The sequence below is a fragment of the Bos grunniens genome, chromosome 4 (genome assembly GCF_055505025.1).
Source record: "Bos grunniens cultivar Pamir isolate PY7600 chromosome 4, Bosgru_T2T1.0, whole genome shotgun sequence".
Taxonomy (NCBI): domain Eukaryota; kingdom Metazoa; phylum Chordata; class Mammalia; order Artiodactyla; family Bovidae; genus Bos; species Bos grunniens.
The window spans coordinates 17,003,385-17,022,753 of NC_141168.1; the positions used below are offsets into that span (position 1 = coordinate 17,003,385).

General features: G+C 47.1%; 1 protein-coding gene and 1 long non-coding RNA gene across 12 annotated transcripts in view; one reads left to right on the forward strand and one right to left on the reverse strand.

Annotated features, from left to right (window-relative positions):
- The window catches only part of HIPK2 (homeodomain interacting protein kinase 2), a 203,939-nt gene that overhangs the window by 33,832 nt on the left and 150,738 nt on the right, over nucleotides 1–19,369 (forward strand). The window lies entirely within an intron of this gene.
- LOC147373705 (uncharacterized) lies at nucleotides 5,814–9,991 on the reverse strand. The gene is made up of 2 exons (XR_015162004.1): nucleotides 9,380–9,991; nucleotides 5,814–8,724 (listed from the first exon to the last, which is right to left on the reverse strand). It is a non-coding gene; the product is annotated as an uncharacterized LOC147373705 (long non-coding RNA).

Sequence of the window (19,369 nt, forward strand, 5' to 3'; positions counted from 1 at the left end):
TGAACTCCCTGCTCCTGCTAAGTAGTTCAAAAGCTCCGAGGGATCCTTGGAACAGTCGCACCCTGGTGGGACTTTTCAGAGCCCTCCCAGGGTCGGGAGAGAAATTGCAGGGTAACTGCAAAATAGCGTGAGCTCTAACCGGCTTGAGTGATCTCCTGGCTGGATTGCGGGGGTCAGCCAGCACGTTTGAAGGTTGCTGAATACCTGTTGACCCGCGTGCCCCAACAGGGTGAACTCTGTCTGCCTTTCCATTCCTGACTAATTGCAGCAAACAATACACCCGCTCGTCTTCTGTAAAAGGAGAGGGGTGAGCGTTCCCACCAGCCTTGCCGCCTTGGTGGGGCAGGTCAGTTGACTGCCTTGAAGCTCTGCTTATTCATCTGGAAAATGAAGGGACTTGGCAAGATGCCCTGCAATGTGACTTCCAACACTAGCATTTTTGTGTCGGGCAGTGATCCTTTGTCTGGGGTGTGCTATTTTTTCCATAGGAGCCATTCTGCTGTTGCCAGGTAGCTTGTCATCTTGGCAAGAAGCAGCATGATGAGGTGGCCAGAATATAACCTTTGGAGTCAGCGACCCAAGTCAAATCCGTCACCCCAACCCACGGCCAGCCGGGTACCTCTTGCCAGTTTAGCTGTTCCCCGACAGCCCTCAAGTCTCCTCGCCTGCAAAAGGGGCATGATGACACACACAATAGCTTCATTGGGTGTTAATATATATCAAGCATCTACCCTTGTGGCTCTTTTTCAAACAGTTTTACTGAGATACAATTCATATAACAGAAGATTTATCCTTTTGAAGTACAACTTAATTTTTAGTACATTCACAGAGTTGTGTATTGGTTACTACATATCTGACCCCAGAACATTTTTCTCACTCCTGCAAAGAAATCCCACACCTGTTAGCAGTCACTTCGCGTCCTCCCCTCCCCCTCGTCCTTAGAACTTCTCGTCTGCTTTCTGTCTCAGTGGGTTTGCCTGGCCTGAACATTTCATATAAATGGAATTCTAGAACATGTGGGCTATTGCATCTGGCCTCTTGCTGAGTGTAACGTTTTCACATTTCGTTCACGTCGCAGTGTGTATCAGTGCTTCAGTCCTTTTCATCGCCAGGCAATGTTCATTGTATGGATGCAGCATATATACAACGCCTGGTGGGCCTTGGGTTGTTTCCACTTCCTGGCTGTTACGAGTAATGCTGTGAACACTGGTGTACGAGTTTTCGTGTGGACGTGCTTTCTCCCTTCTCTTGGTGTCTCATGATTTTGATTTGCATTTCTCTATTGACTAGTGTTGATGAGCACTGTTCGTGAGCTTATTAGCCATTTGTGCCTCTCCTTTGGAAAAATGTCTACTCAGATTCTTTGGTCATTAAAAAAATTGGGTTATTTGTCTTTTTTTATTGTTGAGTCGTAAGGCTTCTTAATTTATTCTAGATACTGCCTGCCTTTAAAATGGGTGTGCAGTCAATGTTAATTGCTCTTACCAGGTTTCTCAGAAATCTGTAACCTTTTAGGTGACATCTGGAACTAACTGCTAAGACATTGAATGCCCAGTATCCTGAGTCTTTTTATATATATATTTATTTATTGGGTCTTAGTTGCATCACACGGGATCTTCACTGCGCATGCAAGACCTTTAGGTTGCGATGTGCGGGTTCAGTTGCTCTGCAGCATGTGGGATCTAGTTCCCCGACCAAGGATCAAACTCATATTCCCTGCATTGGAAGGCAGCTTCCTAACCACGGGACCGTCAGGGCAGTCCCTGAGGTTTTCTTTTCTCTTTTGGTCTTCATTGCTGGGCAGAGCTTTCTCTCATTGCCGTGAGTAGGGGTTACTCTGGTCCTCTCATTGTGGTGGCTTCTCCTGTTGCGGAGCACAGGCTCTGGGCACAGGCTCAGTAGTTTGTAGCACATGGGCTTTAGTTGCCCACGGCATGTGAAATCTTCCTGGACCAGGGATCGAATCCATATCCCCTGCATTGGCAGGCAGATTCTTATCCACTGTACCACTGCAGAAATCCAATGTCCTGAGTCTTAAATACTTCTGTCTCTTGTAAAGCTCTTAGCACAGAGCCCTCAGCCTTTTTGATCCTAGAGCCCAAATTTGAAACCTAGAACATCAAGGGTAGTGATTGAGGGGCTAGAAAGGAGCTCTGGTGGGACCTGTGGAGCAGTGGCTATTTCTAAGTCTTATTTTTTTTTCTGGATGGAGAGTGTAGCAGGGGGTGATTGTACAGCTTTCTTAGCTGCAGCTGCTCTAGGGTATCCTTCATCCTGTGCTGTGAGCACCTGGGTCTTGGGGCTGAAGACCACGTGGAGGTATATCTGAGAACATCATCATCTTTCCATAGCACCACTGCCATGGTGAGTCACGTGTTTTCCAAGAGCTATTTGGCAATTTCAAGTCATATATAAAAATATCCCAAGGAAAGTCATGGGTCTGTTTCAAAGAGAAGGGAGTTTTATGGGAAACCCTTGAAGCTACTGAGAGGACCTGGAAATGATTCTGTGTCCTGAGACCCATACTCAGCATCTGAGACATGTCCTGTCCCTGCTGCCTCTGTGTCTTTGCAGCCCTTGTCCTCTCTCTCCATTCCCCCAGCCTGGCGTGGATAACTATCCCCTTTCTGCCAATTCAAATCAGATCACCCCTCAAGGCCCAGCAAGGTCTCCTGCCCCTCCCAGAAGCCTCTAGGGGCCTCTAAAGTTAGGGTTCCCTTCTCCCCACTCACCAGGGGAAGGGAGCCTCCCAGAGAAGCAGAGGCCTTTGGCAGTCCAGCCTGGACCAACCCCTTGGGAGCGAGCACCACCAGTTTTCAAAACTGTCAAGTCACACATCTGCCCTGAAGACATGGCCTTACCCGGGATGTGGATTTCAAGGGTTTTGGACAGATATCATTGATTCCTCCCCTTAAGTCAGTTAGGACAGTTTCAGATCATTTTAATGCCCAGGAAATTCCCTCTAGAGGACAAAGCCAGTCCAGTTGCATTTAGATGACGGCTCCTCACTTTTAAAGGGTAGGAGGTCCCTCCAGATAGGCAAGTCCACTGTCACGCAGCTTGTCTCTGTCTCCTTCCTGCTTCCCTGCACATGTGGACCTGCCCCTGCCTGGCTGCCACCTTCTTGATTTCTCGGAAAAGCCCACTCTACCCTCAGAAACTGTGTCATTTACTTGGAAGGGTGAGATAAGTCAGAAAATTGTTCATTGTTAGAGCCAATGCATTCCTTGAAGATTATCCAGTCTAATATTTTCCAGTCTACCATGTTGACCAAAAACCATTAAATGCTTTATGTGGAAAAGAAAAGGTTTCCCTTGATAAATAACTCTGGGCTATGGGGCATGTTTGTGTGGCCCTCTTGGAGATTCGCAGTGTGCACTGGTGTGTTGAAGGCTCTGAGAAGTCCTGCAACAAAAACAACAGCTTAATTTGATTTAACCCGGCCTTCCTTAAACCATTTTGATCTCAGGTTTTGTTCTTCTTTTTCCATAACAGATATTTATAGCTCCCAGGTCAGTAGACACACTTTGGGACCCGTTACCTCGTTTACTGACAAGGAAACCTGTGTTCAGAAATACCAAGTGACTTGCTCAACGTGAACACAAAGCCAGACTTGAAACCAAGTTTTCCAACTCCCAATGCATTGTTCTTGTTACAAATAATAACCATATCATGCTTGAAAGAAGGTGTATGATGTTTAAAACGTTGTCGTTCACATTATTAATGAAAAACACACAGGCTTTAGAGTAATAGTGACCTGTGTGTGAACCCTGGTCCTGTCATTTTACTAGACCTTAAGCAGCTAAGCCTTTTGGTCTCTCTGTGTCTCCTTCTTTTGTAAGGAGAGGGTGACAGTTACGGCCTCACAGGGTTGGTGTGAGGAGGAGGTGAGACGGTACATGTACAGCTCAAGTCTGTGTTCATACCTTTGATTCCGCAGACTTTTCTCCTTAGACCAGGTGCTGGCCCCCCTTTCTTTGTGATTTTAAAAGGCTTAAGCATATTACAGACACCGAGAAATCAGTAACAGTGATCGTAGTGGATGATGCTGATTTATAGGATGAAGGCACGTGGGATAGCAGCAATTACCTATGCAAATGCAGAGCTGCATTGAGCTGCTAAATATTCATGGAATTAGGGGGGCACTGATGGAGGGATGGGCTTGAACGTGTAGATTGCGAGGGGCTCGGTGGGCAGCCTCTGTCCAAGGTAGGAGCTGTTCAGCTCTCAAGCCCCGCGCCTTCCCTTTCTCCATCCCCGCAACAAGGAAACCTGGTGGAGGTTCCTTGTAAAACACATAGCAGTTTGCCTTGGGAATACAATGTATTTTAAAACATTTGGCAACAAAGTTTGTCCCAGGCGGGAGACGTAAACCTTCACGTGACAGGTTGCAGGAGAATGGGGCACTGCAGGGCCCAGAGTTCAGCATGGCAGAAGGGGCTCCCAGGGCTGTGACGGGGCCCAGGTTTCCCCAGGGCGGAAATCATCCTCACCTCCCCAGCCCACCACCCCAACCACAAAACTTGCCCATGTGACTTTTGCACCTTTGCAGAGAAATTTAGTATCTGTGGTTTTCGGTCAGGATGGGAGATTGGAAAAGATTAGATCGAATAATCTCCAAGGAAACTTTTAGCTCTAACAGTGGACAACTTTCTGATTTATTTCACCTTTCTGAGTAGATGACACACTTTCTGAGGGTAGAGTGGGCTTTTCTGCGAAATCAAGAAGGTGGCAGCCAGGTAGCGGCAGGTCCACATGTGCAGAGAAGCGGGAAGGAGACAGAGACAAGCTGCGTGACAGTGGACTTGTGTATCTGTCTAACGGGAAGCTCAGACATTTGTTTACCACTAGCGTGGAGGGACCACAGATGAGCCTGATACCGGGTCGCCAATTGCATCGATGAGGGCAACTTTCCTGGGATCAGTCCCAGCCCTCGGCCGGGAGTGTATCAGGACTAACAGGCGACATGCCCCGAGGGCCCTGTCTCTTTGACACCACCTTCACATCCCCACCCCCTGCCACCGTCCAATTGTTCTCTGGATCACCCGTGGTCCTAGCCCCCTTCTCTGTGCCAGTTTCTTGGCAGGTGGTTTCGGGAGCAGTCTGCGGTCGATAGTAAATCACCCTCCCCAGGCTTTGCTGTGGCAAGGGGGCCAGCGGAGAGGGTGCCGGCTTGCGTCGTTCTGCAGCTGCTCTGGGCACACAGAGCCCTTCGCCTGGCACCAGCGCACAACGTGCCAGCCCCGCCTGCCCCGCCAGGTGCTGGGACGGTGCGGGGCTGGGCATGCGGCTGGCACCCAGCACATCACAGCTTCCCTAATTTATTTACCTCGAATCAAACAAACCCCAGCTCCCCGGCTTTGAATGGTGACTGTGCAGTTTCACAGGATGACAGAAGGGCAGCCGTGTCTACGGAACTGCCTTTTGTGGGCTTTACCCGAGACCGCTGTCTGGCATGGCTCTTGCGGACTTCAGAGGCCACTCTGGAAAACAGCGTGGCAGCTCCTCAAAAGGTTAAACCCGGAGTTACCACACAACTCAGCAGGTCCACTCCAGAGTCTCCACCCAGGAGACTGCAAACGTCTGTCCACACCAACTCTTGAACATGAGTTCTCAGCAGCGTTGTCCAGAAATATAGCCCGAAACTAGAAACAGCCCAGATGTCTATCAGGTGACAAATGCGTCAGCGAATGTGCTGTATCCAGTCCATAGCACATTTGGTAGTAAAAAGGAGTGAAATGCTGATACATGCTATGACATGAATGAACTTTTAAAAATGAGGTTAAGTGGAAGAAACCAGACACAAAAGGCCACATTATCTGATGTAATTTTTATGAATTGTCCAGAATAGGTAAATCCATGGAGACAGAAAGCAGATTAGCTGTTACCAGGGGCTGGGGGAGAGGGAACAGGACTGCTAATGGGTGTGGCATTTCTGTTGAGGGCAGTCAGAATGTTTGAAATTATTTAATATATGGTGATGATGATCGCCCAACTCTCAATAGACTACCAGCCTCTGAACTGCGTTTTAAAAGAAAGACTTTTATGGTATGTGATTGTAGGTCAATAAAGCTTTACTTAGAAAATTGCTCAGAACTTGTTGCAGTGCAGTCCTCTGTGGACATAGATGTATAGGCTAGGAAACAAGAGGGGAGAAGAGAAGCACCAGGTCGTGGGTTTGGGTGAGACATGCTTTTGGGGGACATCAAGTGTCCTCTGAAATCCATGACATCTGTTCAAATTTGGGGGGTACCCTGAACTTCTTAGTTTCAAACCCCCATCTGCAAATAAGTTCCAGTTGGACCCTGAGTTCAGATGAGAGTTCACCCTCATCTACTGAAAACACATTTTATTTGGAAATAATTTTAAACTTAACAAAAATAAAAATAATGCGAAGAATAGCCCCATTCCTTCACCAAGTTCACTGGTCATCATTTTGCAGCATTTGCTTTTATCATTTGCATTCACTCACACGCTCCCTCTTTCTCACTTCTACTCTGTTGGTCACACGTGTGTGTGTGCACATACATATTTATATATATGTAAATGTTACTTGCTCTGAATGATTTGAGGGTGAGTTATAAATATCATGGCCCCTGATTTCTGCACCATCTAATACAGTAGCCACTAGCCACAGAGGGCTATTTAAATTAAAAGTAAATAAAATGTGGGACTTCCCTGGTGGCTCAGTGGTTAAGAATCCACCTTGCAACGCACAGGATTTGAGTTCAGTCCCTGGTTGGGGAAATAAAATCTCACATGCCGCAACTAAGACCTGACACAGCCAAATAAATAAATATTTTAAAAATATTTTTTAAGAAAGTAAGTAAAATGTAAATAAAAAGGTCCCTGGGTCACACCAGCCGCACTTTCAAGTGTTCGGTAGCCACGTGTGGTTGGTGGTGACTGTGTGGGTCAGAAGATGTTTCAGGCGTTTGCAGCTCTGTGCAGAGCTCGAGTGGACGGCCCCGACGCTGCTCGTGTGTGTCCTGTGTCCTGAGACAGGGTGCCGTGTGGTTCCCAACTCAGGAGAACTTAGCCCTGATTCAGAGCTCCCGTCTTAGCCACAGTTCGTACTCCAGTTTCGTCCGTAGATCCAGTGATGTTCTCATTCCTTTTGGAATGAGGTCTGCAGTCTTCTCTGTGGCCCAGATCCGCCTGGTCTGTGCTCTGGGGAAGCGTGTGAACTACATAGAGACGGTTCAGCTTTCTGTTGGGGGTTCCTTCTCTGTGGCTCTACTTTTCACAAACTTGAATCCTTTCTCTAACTCATGTGCTGGGGCCAGCTTGCATTTCCTTAGCTCAAAAAGTCAGCAGTTAAGACTTCACCTTCTCATGCAGGGGTTGCAGGTTCGATCCCTCGTCAGGGAGTTAGGATCCCACGTGCTTGGGGCCAGAAAACCAAAACATAAAACAGAAGCAATATTGTAACAAATCAATGAAGACTTTAAAAATGGCCCATATTAAAAGTCACTTGATATCTTTGTCATGGGCTGGAGAACCCCCTTCCCTGTTCTACACTGATGTTGGGTGTCTGAGCAGGTGAAGAAGCTCTGCCCTGAAAGCAGCAGGAAAGATTTCCTGTGAGAACAAGACAACTGGCCTCCCAGCAGCTGCACTTTTTTGCTTTATTCTGACAACTTTCCACATTTCAGCCTGCAGTCAAAAGAAAGCCTCATCTTGTTGCCCGTTGGTTTTTTGTTTTGCAGCTGAGTCATGATTCCGGGGCTCTACATAGCTTCGCAGGGCGGCTGGGGCTCCAGGGAGCCTCCTGCCTGAACCCATTGTGGAGTAGAGGCCAGGAGAGTGAGTCCCTGCCTGGGGTTGCCCTGCCCACTTGCCCAGGTGCTTCCAACCCTGGCCCATCTTCACCCTACTTCACCCCCATCCAGGGAAAAGTGGACTCTGGTGATCTTTCAACCACACTTTGGATGAGATGTGGGGGAAACAAGCAAATTGCAGAGCGGTTTCTACTGGTGTTGGCTCACCCTCCAAGGAATTTTATGGCAGGAGTAAGAATAGAAAACAGATTCCTGGGTTGCTAACTTCACTTCCACAGGGCACCATCCCCAAGACTCTTACCGTGTGGAGAGCGTGAAAGCTGGGAAACAAGAAATCTACAGGCTTATGCATTCGCCTTTCTTATATTTCCATTCTGCCCCTTAAATGTATGCTTATACCTTCTCCCACCTTGTATTTTGATTCAGCATTTCTTAGAAAAATGTTCAGCAGAAAAAAGATAAGAATCACTGAAGAACTCAGTGGGGATCTTATATGAGCCATATAGCTTGAGCCAAGAAAGAAAGGAGAAATGGAGTCATGCAGAGAAAGTGGAAATGGAGCTGATAGCTTCATTTTCCAACTGAAAAAGAATGCAAAGGGCTTGGCTGGCAGGGTCAAGACCTTGAGGCGGGGCAACAGGCACAGTGGAGTTTCTGCCCTTCCTCGCCTTCTTGAAAACTGACACAGGAAGGACTTGCAGCACCAGGTCCCCTCCCCATTTGGAGGAGTAAGCTGAGTGCATTTGATGCTGGTGAAAGAATCAGAGCACTGGCACTTCCTCCAGCTGTCAGAGAAGAACGTAAGTTCGGATGCTATGCATTCATATCTTGTGTATAACAAGGGGTACCCTAGGGACTTGCCTGGTGGTCCAGAGGTTACAACTCTGTGCGTCCGACACAGGGGTTGCAGGTTCAGCCCCTGCTCAGGGATGATCCCACATGCCTGGTGGGGCAGCAAAAAAATTTTTTTAAAGAAGTACCTAATTGGCCAAATTGTTCTGATTGATCCGTGTGTTTCTGTAAGGGTTTCTGTGTGTCATCCCTCGGGATTGTAAGTCTTCGAGTTTAAGGACTAAGAGCGTCCCAGCTTCAGCCGAGGCCAGCATCACAGGACAGGGACGCATAGGCCCAGCCTGAGCACTGGTTCATTTCAGGCCTTGGAGATAACACGCACTGAGTATTGGGCAGGCTAGGGGCTGGGCAGGAGGATGGGGGGCGGGGAGGGGGGGTTCTTTGCCCACTAGTGCCCCCTGCTGTCTGCTGTCTGGGTTTCCTCAGGGAAACACTGCAGCCACCCTATCCCTGTTGTGTCTGAGCTCTTTCTGGCAGCAGAGTCCCCATTCCCTGGGAGCCCCTGTGTTCCCAGGGCTGTGTTCCCAGCTGGCCTGGCCATGCCCACCAGGCCGTGCCTCCCTCGGCCACGCCAAGAAAGGGACCAGCCCTTCCCTTGGCTGTCACCGTGACCCGACATTATTGTGGACGCCTCTCCTGGCTTCTGCCTTCCCTGCCGGTTGCCAAGGTCTTTAACTGCCCCTTGGTCTCTTGTCTGTGACCTTGCTTTAGTCCCACCCGATGCCACGGTTCCTCCAGGACCTTACCTCCCAGATGCGCCTCCAAGGTGAGCAGGCTGCCTCCGGGCTTCTGCCGCAAGTCCATTTTTCCGTGCCACAGCCCTGCTAGTCCTTTCCTCCCCACCTCTGTCCACAGGCGCCTCTGCAGCCCCGCACCCTCTCCCGGGTACAGGCGAGGTCTGGCACCAAGGCCCTCCGCATCTCACTCACTCCAGTCTCTCCAGGTTTGTTTGCTCGCTCTCTGCAGGAGCCCTCCCCGCAGGCAGACCCTTCTTCCTTGTGTTCCCTCTACATGGCTTCTCCCCTGCTTTTGTCTTAAGTGATCTTACATTGTACCTGCAAAAACTACCCCAGGTCCTGTGGGCGTATAAAACACCAGCTCTCATCTTAGTCCCTAAGCCCGATGTGTGTCCCCTGGCCTCTGTGTGCCATTGGCCTCCTTCTTCCCCTTGGGGTGTTCTCCTGCACCTCCACCCTCCCTGTGACCCCTCTAGCAGTTGGTCAGTAACGGTTGTGCCTGCCTTCTGCGGTCAGTTATCTTGTCTCATTATCACTCATCTCGTCAGTCTCTTGAAAAACAGTAGTGTTGTTTTGCACACTGCCTGTAGCCTTGCTTCAGCACTCCAGGCGGTCCCTGGACACAGCAGGCGCTTAGTCGCTATTTCTGGATGCCCACCGCGGCCTCTAGAATCCTCAGCTTGGCAGATCTGGGAAATCTGACTTCATAAACTCATCAAGCATTCTGAGGATCAGCAGGACCGATTCCTGCTAACTGATCTTAGAGAAGACTGATTCATCTGAATCCTTTTAAGAGAGACCTACTCCTCGGCGTGCATCTCCAGGGGCATTCCCTGAGTCACAAGGTCCTTTCCGGAGTCCCAGTTGGAAATCAGAGACTACTTACCAGGCACAGAATTTGAGTACTAGGCATTCTGTGCTTTTCCAGATCCCTATAAATTATGAAATCACTCTCTCCTCCAGGGATATTTCTCTCTCAAGAACCAGTATCCCGCATCTAGATGCAAATGCCTTCTTTCCCCACCTAAAACAATGAAAAATCTCAGACTCTTATTTATAGACTTCACTGGGACAACGTCGCTTATTGTCACATCAGCCCTCTTTATTTTGGGATGTTCTGCACATTATAGTTCCCAGATTTATAGATATTCTGGTTAGTTATATTTTAGGCTTATCATTTTTCAGTCACAAATAAGATGACATCTTACCTCCTGGTTTGTAATTGTTGGGGATTCTTTTAGGATATGCAAATCTCTATTTATGAAATAGTGCAGCGTAACCCGCCTACTAGGGGAGTCACAGATGCTGTGGCACACGTCTAGGCGTCTCGGTCCCAAATCCCATATAAGTCAGGAATCCAGAATAGTGTTTTGGCCATTAATGAATCAGTGGTACCCTGAACATGTGAGCAGTGCTATTTTTACACCCATTGCTGACCTCAGTGATAAAGAGGGTACAGACTGTGCCTTGCCAGGCTTGTGAGCTTACCATGAGTAATACCCATGGTTATTATGATGTCAGAACTTGAATATTCTTTACCAAGAACATAACCATTGCATCACACAGCTTGGGGCAGGGTGTGAAAAGTCCATTTTCCCTGGAGAACGCAATAGCATAAGCTGGTTCTCCCACAAGGGCGGGGAAGCCTGAATTCTGCAGTGCCAAGACTCCTGCTTGGATTTGGAGAACAGCTTCCCGTTTTTGTCACCCGGAAGTTATTTGCCTCAGGGTTTCCAAACAAGAGGCATTTGTGATGGGTGATCCTCTACCTCCTGCTTGCTCAGGAAAGTACCAGGTGGGGATGAGTGGGCGCACACCTGAAGTCACTAATCGCTGTGAGGGTCAGTGCTGTCACATCATTGGACACATTGATCTCAGGAAGCATTTTCTTTCTTTTTTTTTTTAACTAATTTTTATTTTCACTTGTAAATTCTTGTCTTTTTTTTTTAATTGGAGGAAAATTGCTTTACAGTATTGTGTTGGTTTCTGCTGTACAACAATGTAAGTCAGTCGTAATTACACGTATATTCCCTCCCTGGGAACCCTCCCTCTTCTCCCTGCCTCCCACCCCTCTAGGTCATCACAGAACACCAGGCAGGGCTGCCTGTGTTATACAGCAGCTTCTCACCGACTGTTTCACACGTGATAGTGTACACATATCAACGCTCCTTTCTCCATTCGTCCCACTCTCTCCTTCCTCCTCTCAGGAAGCATTTTCACAAAGCACAGAAGTGATGCTAAACTATGAAAGCTAAGGATTGAACGATTTAGAATTTTTTAAGTTGTCTCTAGAAATGTGTGCTCTGACTTTGATGGGTGAGGATGCTGAGCGTCCAAACGTGATTACATTCAACCTCGTTAATCCAGACTCGTTAGGGAGCACAGCATTAAGGCAAAGCACAGTGCTATTTAGGATGGACTAAGTTTTACCGCGGCAGCAGACACCTTCCAGCGTCTCAGGGACTTAAAATAACAAAGGTTTGCTGCATCATCTTGCTGCGGGTCCCCCTTGGGTCAGCTGGGATCTCAGCCCCTTCTCATCCTCATTCACTTCCTATTCCCACCCCTGAATCATCACTGGTTACCTTAGCAAGGGATAGAGGGATCAAATAGGCCAATTGCACACTGGCTGTGAAAGCTTCTGCCCAGAAGTGGCACTTCTCACTTGGCCACTTTCTACTGGCCAACTTTAATCATATGGCCAAGACTAATTGTAAGTTACTTGGCTTTAGCTACCTGAGGTATAACAGGAATTTTCAAAGTGAAGAGCTCAGAACAGTTTATTGGGATAGAGAAGAAAATATTGGGGGCTTCCCAGGTGGCGCTGGTGGTAAGGAAACTGCTTGCCAATGCAGGAGACATAAGAGACACAGATTCGATCCCCCCGGGTCTGGAAGATCCCCTGGAGGAGGGCATGGGAGCCCACTCCAGTATTCCTGCCTGGAGAATCCCATGGACAGAGCACCCTGGTGGGCTACAGTTCGTGGGGTTGCAAAGAGTTGGACACGACTGAAGTAACTTAGCACGCACGCACAGAAGAAAGCATTAGACTATGAATATTATTTTTCATCCTTATAAATATTCTGGTTTTGTGTTTTTAATAAACATAATAGTAAAATAGAAATATATGATTTATTAAAAATAGATATCACATGTGTTAGGAGTGTTCAGGTTTTTTTTTTTTTACTGATTGTCAATCAGAAATGCTTAGGTCATAGTTTATACAGTAGATACAAATGTGCAATGAGTATGTTGTACATAGAAACTGAGTTCCATTTATGACCTGGAGTAGTGCTTTTTAAAAAAAAATTTTTTTCAAATTGAAGTAGAATTGGTTTACAGTGTTTCGGGTGTACAGCAAAGTGATTCAGTTATGCATATATATTCTTTTTCAGATTCTTTTCCATTATAGGTTATTATAAGATATTGAATATAGTTCCCTGTGCTATACAGTAGGTTCTTGTTGTTTATTTTATATATAGTAGTGTGTGGGAATAGTGCCTTTCATTCAAACGTTACATGGAAAAGAAATGCAATACATTTTTAAGGTTAAGTAGGTAAAAATATGGGCTTCCCAGGTGGCGCTAGTGACAAATAACCCACCTGCCAGTGCAGGAGATGTAACAGATATAGTTTCGATCCCTGGGTCGTGAAGAAGCTCTGGAGGAGGGCATGGCAACCCACTCCAGGATTCTTACCTGGAGCATCCCATGGACAGAGGAGCCTGGCGGGCTACAGTCCATAGGGTCACAGAGTCAGACATGACTGAAGTGACTTAGGATGCATGCACAGGTAAAAATATAGAGTTTTTATCTGAATCTTTTGAATCCATCCGGTTTCCTCTGTGTCTTCTTCAGAATCCTTGGAAGTTGCTTTTTTCCTAACCAGACCTCCCTTTCCATGGGGAACAGCACTTGAGACAAGTGACCAATGAGCTCTTGTCCCATTTCATCATCTGTTTGCCTTGTCCAGTCATTCAGAAATAGCGTACTGAGTCCTCGTCCAGCCAGGCATGGTGCTGAGGGGGCCCCTGGTACCATGTGAGCTCCGTCCATCACGGCCAGCCATGCATCGGCTGGGGTGCGTGTTCCTGGGCCTCAGCGAGCCAGCTGACCTCTCCCTTCTCCTCTGACACCAAGACAGAGCTCCCCCTGGGCCAGACTGTGCTGTGAGAGCAGGACACTGACGCCTCCCCTTCACACCAGGATCATAAGAGGCACCCATTTCAGAGATGAGAAAACTGAGGCTCAGAGAGGCTTCATCACTTGCTGAGACCTTGCAGCAGCAAGCAGCAGAGCCCACACCTGACCAGTGGCCAGGAACTCAGAAATGACCTGGAATGAGCCTTCGGAACACAAACCCTGTTGAGTTGGGACCAGCTATGTCACCAGCTGCCATCCTCTGTGCCCTGGAGCGGGACACATGAGAGCTTTCTGACGTCTTCTCTGTGCTCCGGGTGGGGACAGAGCAACACCCGGTATCACCGGAGTGGGTACCTCCCCTCAGGCCGTGTGCCAATGGCCGGCACTGTGGGGTTGCTGGGTCATAACGACACCAGAACTGGTTTGGTGACAGTGACTCACAGCATAAAAATGTCCTTGCAGCAGCCCAAAGAACCACTACCATCTACACAGTGTAGAACGGGCTATTGGTTGCCTGGCCAAGGGATCCCTGTACCAGCTGGTTTTTATATCTGCATCATCTGCACACAAATATTATAAATAATATTGTGCTGCATTTTTATTATGCTTTATAGTTTACAAAGCACGTCTCAGTGTTGCTTTATTATTCCACCTGTGCTTACAATACCATTTCACTGCAGTCTGTTTTCTCACTTTTTCTCCATCTTTCATTTCTTTTTCCTTTTCCTTTTCCCCGACCTTTCTCCCTTCCAGCATCCCAGCCTGCTTTCCCCGCCATTCCTCTGGTTTTTATTCCCTTTGCACTGTTAGGAAATGCTTCTTCTGTCTTTCCCAAATTGATCGCTAGTTGAGTTTCATCAGATGTCACTTTTAAAGGCAACTGAGAGTAATGAAAAAATTCTCTAAGGAGCAAGGGAGCTGTAACATAGAGTTACTGTTGTAAACAGCGGTCACCATTTAAATCAAGTAAGAAGGATTATATTACTGGGCTTTTAAGAGGAGGAAGGAAGGAATTTGGTCTCTGAAGAGAACCCAGGGGAAAGAGTCCTATGCACTTGGCCTTGTGGGCATGGCTGGGACTGGATGTGGTGGTTGATGGTTTAGTCGCTAAGTCATGTCCAACTCTTGCAACCCCATGGACTGCCACCTGCCAGGCTCCTCTGTCCATGGGATTTTCCAAGCAAGAATACTGAAGTGGGTTACCATTTCCTTCACCAGGATCTTCCCGACCCAGGGATTGAACCCTGGTCTTCTGCACTGCAGGTGGATTCTTTACACTCTGGGCTACCGGGGGTCTGAATGACATCTTCACAAAGTTTTCTTTGCAGGTGGATAGCAGTCTTATGAGGGAAGTGTTCAAAGAAATGCAGAAACCCGAGTACAAGAGGCAGCGAGCAACAGGTGTTGCACTGAGCATGGGATGTCCTGGTTTCTCTGAACGACAGCAAGAAGCTGAGGTTTCTTGAGCGGGCAGGTGTGAGGAAGTGCGGCGGGGACTCCTTAACTGTCATTTAGCTGGTGAGGACAGACTGAATTTTTCTCTGCCTTCCGGTGAAGTCGTGGTTGTAAAGTCACACATCCGACACGAAGAACAAGTATATTTGTACAAAGAGAGAGGGTGTTTAGCACCACCCCCCAGCATAGGACCTCAGTTCCAAAACTGAGATGGGCGTTTAGACTGAGAATGCTTCTACTGTCTTTCAACCGGGAGGCGGCAAAGACAGGCTGTCAGGGCAAACTGCCGTTCGGCCAGCGTGACTCTGCACTTGTTATAAATACTTTATCACAGCTTGAGCACAAACATGTTTTTTCAATGAAATGCATCTTGAATTATATTCCAGAGGGTATGCGTTTCTGAGGCCTGCTGTAACAAAGTGCCACAAACTGGGTGATCTAAACCAACAGATACTTATTCTCTCAGTTCTGGAGCCTGCAGGTTGGAAGCCAAAGTGTCAGCAGGGCCAGGCTCCCGCCGAGAATCTAGGCAGAAGCCGTCCTTGCCTCTTCCCAGCGTCCAGTGCACCCCCCAGCCAGCCTCAGCATCCCTGGGCTGGCAGCTGCACCCCTCTGGGCTCTGCCTGTGTCTTTATAGGGCAATCTGTGTGTGTGTGTGTGTCTTTTCTCCTTTTTGTATAAGGACACCAGTCAGATTGGATGAGAACTCACCTTAACACCTTAACTTGATTGTACCTGCAAAGAGCCTGTTTCTAGATAAGGTCATGTTCACAGGTACTGGGGGTTAGAACTCCAACATATCTTCTGAGGGGATACTTACTAATATAATATACCTAGAGTAACAGAGTAATGTAGAATAATGTGTGTGTGTGTGCATACTCAGTCATGTCCGACTCTTTGTGACCCCATGGACTATAGCCCACCAGGCTCCTCTCTCCGTGGAATTTCCCAAGGCAAGAATACTGGAGTGGGCTGCCATTTTCTTCTCCAAATATAGAGTAACAGATTTACATAATTTGTTGGGTACAAAAGAGTTGGCAGCAACACTGTAATAAGAACAGTAAAATGAAAAAGAGTAAAGTAGATTTTCAGTTTTGATCCTGAGTGCGCCAAACATTTTTGAAGTGGAAGCTAGGTTCACAAGACAAGTTTGTTGTGGGCTGGGCATGGGATGGGTCAGGTTAAGTAAAATGCGTAATTGGGTAAAAGGTGTTTAAGAATAACTACTCTATTGGGCCTGAAAGAGGGAAAAAAATCAAAAGCCTACTAGATTTTTAGTCTTGATTTGGACTTGCTAAACCATTTCTGAAGGACAAGCAAATCCAATTGAAGGCTTCCCTGAGCATCACCAGACATAGGGGTGGCCCTGAAGAACAGAAGTGCCTCATCCTCACCTAACCTGCGACTGATTTATCTCTTGAGTGTACTCAGGTCTCCTTCAGAAATGCATGCACACCCAGAACCAGAGCTAGAGGGACTTCCCTGGTGGTCCAGTGGCTAACACTCCACGCTCCCAATGCAGCAGGCCCGGGTTCAATCCCTGGTTGGGGAACTACATCCCAGATCACAGCTAAGAGTTCTCATGCCGCAACTAAAGGTCCTGCATGCCATAATGAAAATTGAAGATGCTCTGTGCCAGCTAGCCAAAGAAAACAAATAAAAATAAATGTTTTTTTAAAAAAGAAACTAGAAACTTACTCTCCCATTTTAGTGTTATTAATATGTGATGTTCAGTTCTCTTTTATACCAGAATGACTGCCATTATTCCTTGATATACATTGCAGAGATATTCCTGCATGACTTTTTTGGGAAGCACTGCATAAGTCACCTAAACTTATGCAGAATTTAATTTAAAGTAATCACTTAGCTTTTGCTTGTATAATATTCAACTAACTGACATCCCTTCCAGGGTCTTTTGAGGCAAGACATAGGGAAGTCACAGCGTGGACTGTCTTGTCTCCAAGGAGGGAGAAACAAAGAGAGTTCTTAGAAAATAATGACAGTATGTCCTGAGAAAGTTATGCTGTAGCAAAATGCTTTTGGTTTCCTTAAACCTACCATTAAGGGTTGAATTGTCTCCCCACCTGTAAAAACTCGTGTGTTTAATTCCTAACCCCAGGACCTCAGAAGGTGACTTCAGTTAAGGGAGGGTCTTCACAGAGGCGGTCAAATTACAGATTGTTGAACCTGGGCCCTCGGCAATGAGAACGCCGAGTCCTGACCACTGGATCTCCAGGGAGTTCCCTTGGAAACAGAGTTTTTGAGTTTTGAGTGTGTGTATATATGTGTGTGTGTGTGTGTGTGTGTGTATAAAATTTGTTTTCCTCTCATTGATTCTCCAGTTTCCTAAAACAAGCATGCATGTTTTATCATATCTTTCTTTCCTTCACCAGAATTCTCTTGGATTGGCAATTTTCAGATTGCTTATGAACTCTTGGTAACATGGCCTCTAGCTAATCAATCTGTAGGCTGCGTGTACTTACCCATGGCAGTGAAATTCTGGTGCATCCACAGTGACTTATGGCTTAGTCCCAAGCAATGAGGCAGAGACATAGAAAGGGGAATTTGGGAGGCATGAAGCTTTCAGAGGTGAAGTTGGCAACTTTCAGAAAGTCAGTCAGAACATGGAGAAGGGCTGATTTGGATGAATAATGAGCCAGTAGGTAGATAGGTATGTGGAGAATTTGCAAATGGTAGGAAGAGGATACTTTCTCAACTGAAGAAACACAGCTTATGGTAGAATTTGCAGATTCAAAGAAGATGACGTAAAGGATTTTGAAAGTCTAAGAGAATCCTATTTCTTGGGAAAACAAGGAGCATAACATGGTGCATTTGGTTCTTTTCCCAGGGGAGCACCCCTTCTTTCTCTCCTCCTGACCCTGTCGGGGGGAAAAAATGGGTTGGTGGCTTATTCTCAGCCAGGCCCTGTAGCCCTTTTTCTGTTCCCTTAATTTTTTTTTTTTTTTCCATCGTTTTATCCTTGACGTCTCTGTGTGACTCATAGTGTTTGACAACGTCTCTGCCCCCAAGGATTACTTTATTTGCCATCTGCTCTACTTTCTACACCGTTTCTCCAGGGAGCAGCTTTTCCCACGTGGATTCCATGTTCATAGAGGTGTTGGGGACAGCCCTCAGGTCAGCGACCCCTTACCCATTCTCCTCTCTCGTTTTTCTCCTGGTACCTATAGAATGTCTCCGCCCTGTCATTACTAATCCCACAGTGAAATCTCTCCCAAACCAAGCTCTCCCTACTGGACTCTGCTCTCATCTTTGGCAACACCGGTTCCCGTCATGGAACACGAACCTTTGATTTCAGTCTTTTTCCCTTTCCATATTTTTGTCACTCTGACCTGCTCATCTTTGTTGAGCCGTGTTTTGGGCTCCACCCCTTTGCCCTTGGGCTTGTGCATGGACTGGTTCAGGGTCATCTTGCCCTCTTCCCCCTCTGATTCATGCTGTACAGGCTGAGCCCATCTTATTGATTTCCATTCTCTTTCCAAATGGTTTATCTTCATTTGAGATTCAACTCAGCCAATGGGAAGTAGATGCTTGATTGTCAGTGACCAGCAGCTCCTGATACTGTGACTTTGGTAAATTCAGCACTTCCTTGTCTCAGAGTTTCAGTATGAAGTGTTGAACACTGAATATTTCAACTGGGATCTCCTCTCGTGTTTGTCATTCAACTTGTTTGAAAACACATTTCATTATCCCACCCGCTAAGAGAAACGCTTTCAGACCACCTCCCGTCTTCATTGTCACCATCCGTGGAACCCCACTCCTCTCAGCCCCCAGATGTTACTATTTGATTACCCCCTCGCCTCTGCCCTTTTGTCCCGTCCGTCAGTGTGTCTTGCCTCCCTTCTCTGCACAGTCTTAGGTTTCTGCTGCTTCCTTTCTGTTCTTTCAGGCAGTTCTTTATTCCAGGTCGTCCCTGCTGGGAAAACCCAGGTCAGCTCACCCAAGACCAGTGTTCTGTCCACTATGCATCAGAGAAGTGAAGTTTACCTCTTTCAGGAAGTAAATTTATGTGAATAGTTTGGAGTGGTGTTTCTCCAGTGTCATCCTAACCAGAGGATAGAGAAATGCCAGTGACTTGGAAACACTGTTGTGGAGTGCATTGATTTCCCAGGTGGTGTGCAGTCAGCCTACCCCTACTTTAGATCAGTCTCCTCTCACACATCAGGTTTCATTTTTTCTTGGCTGTTATGGTACCTTTCCCCTTAGTTGGTGCTTTGACTCCAAGACCCTAAAGCATGAAGAAGAAGAAAGGGTTAGCAGCATGGATTTGTGAGTCAGGCAGACCTCAGTTCAGATCCCAGTGGTAGAGTGAGCTTGGACAAGCTAAATCATCTCCCTAAACTCAACTTGGACTACCGTGGTGGCTCAAATGGCAAAGAATCTG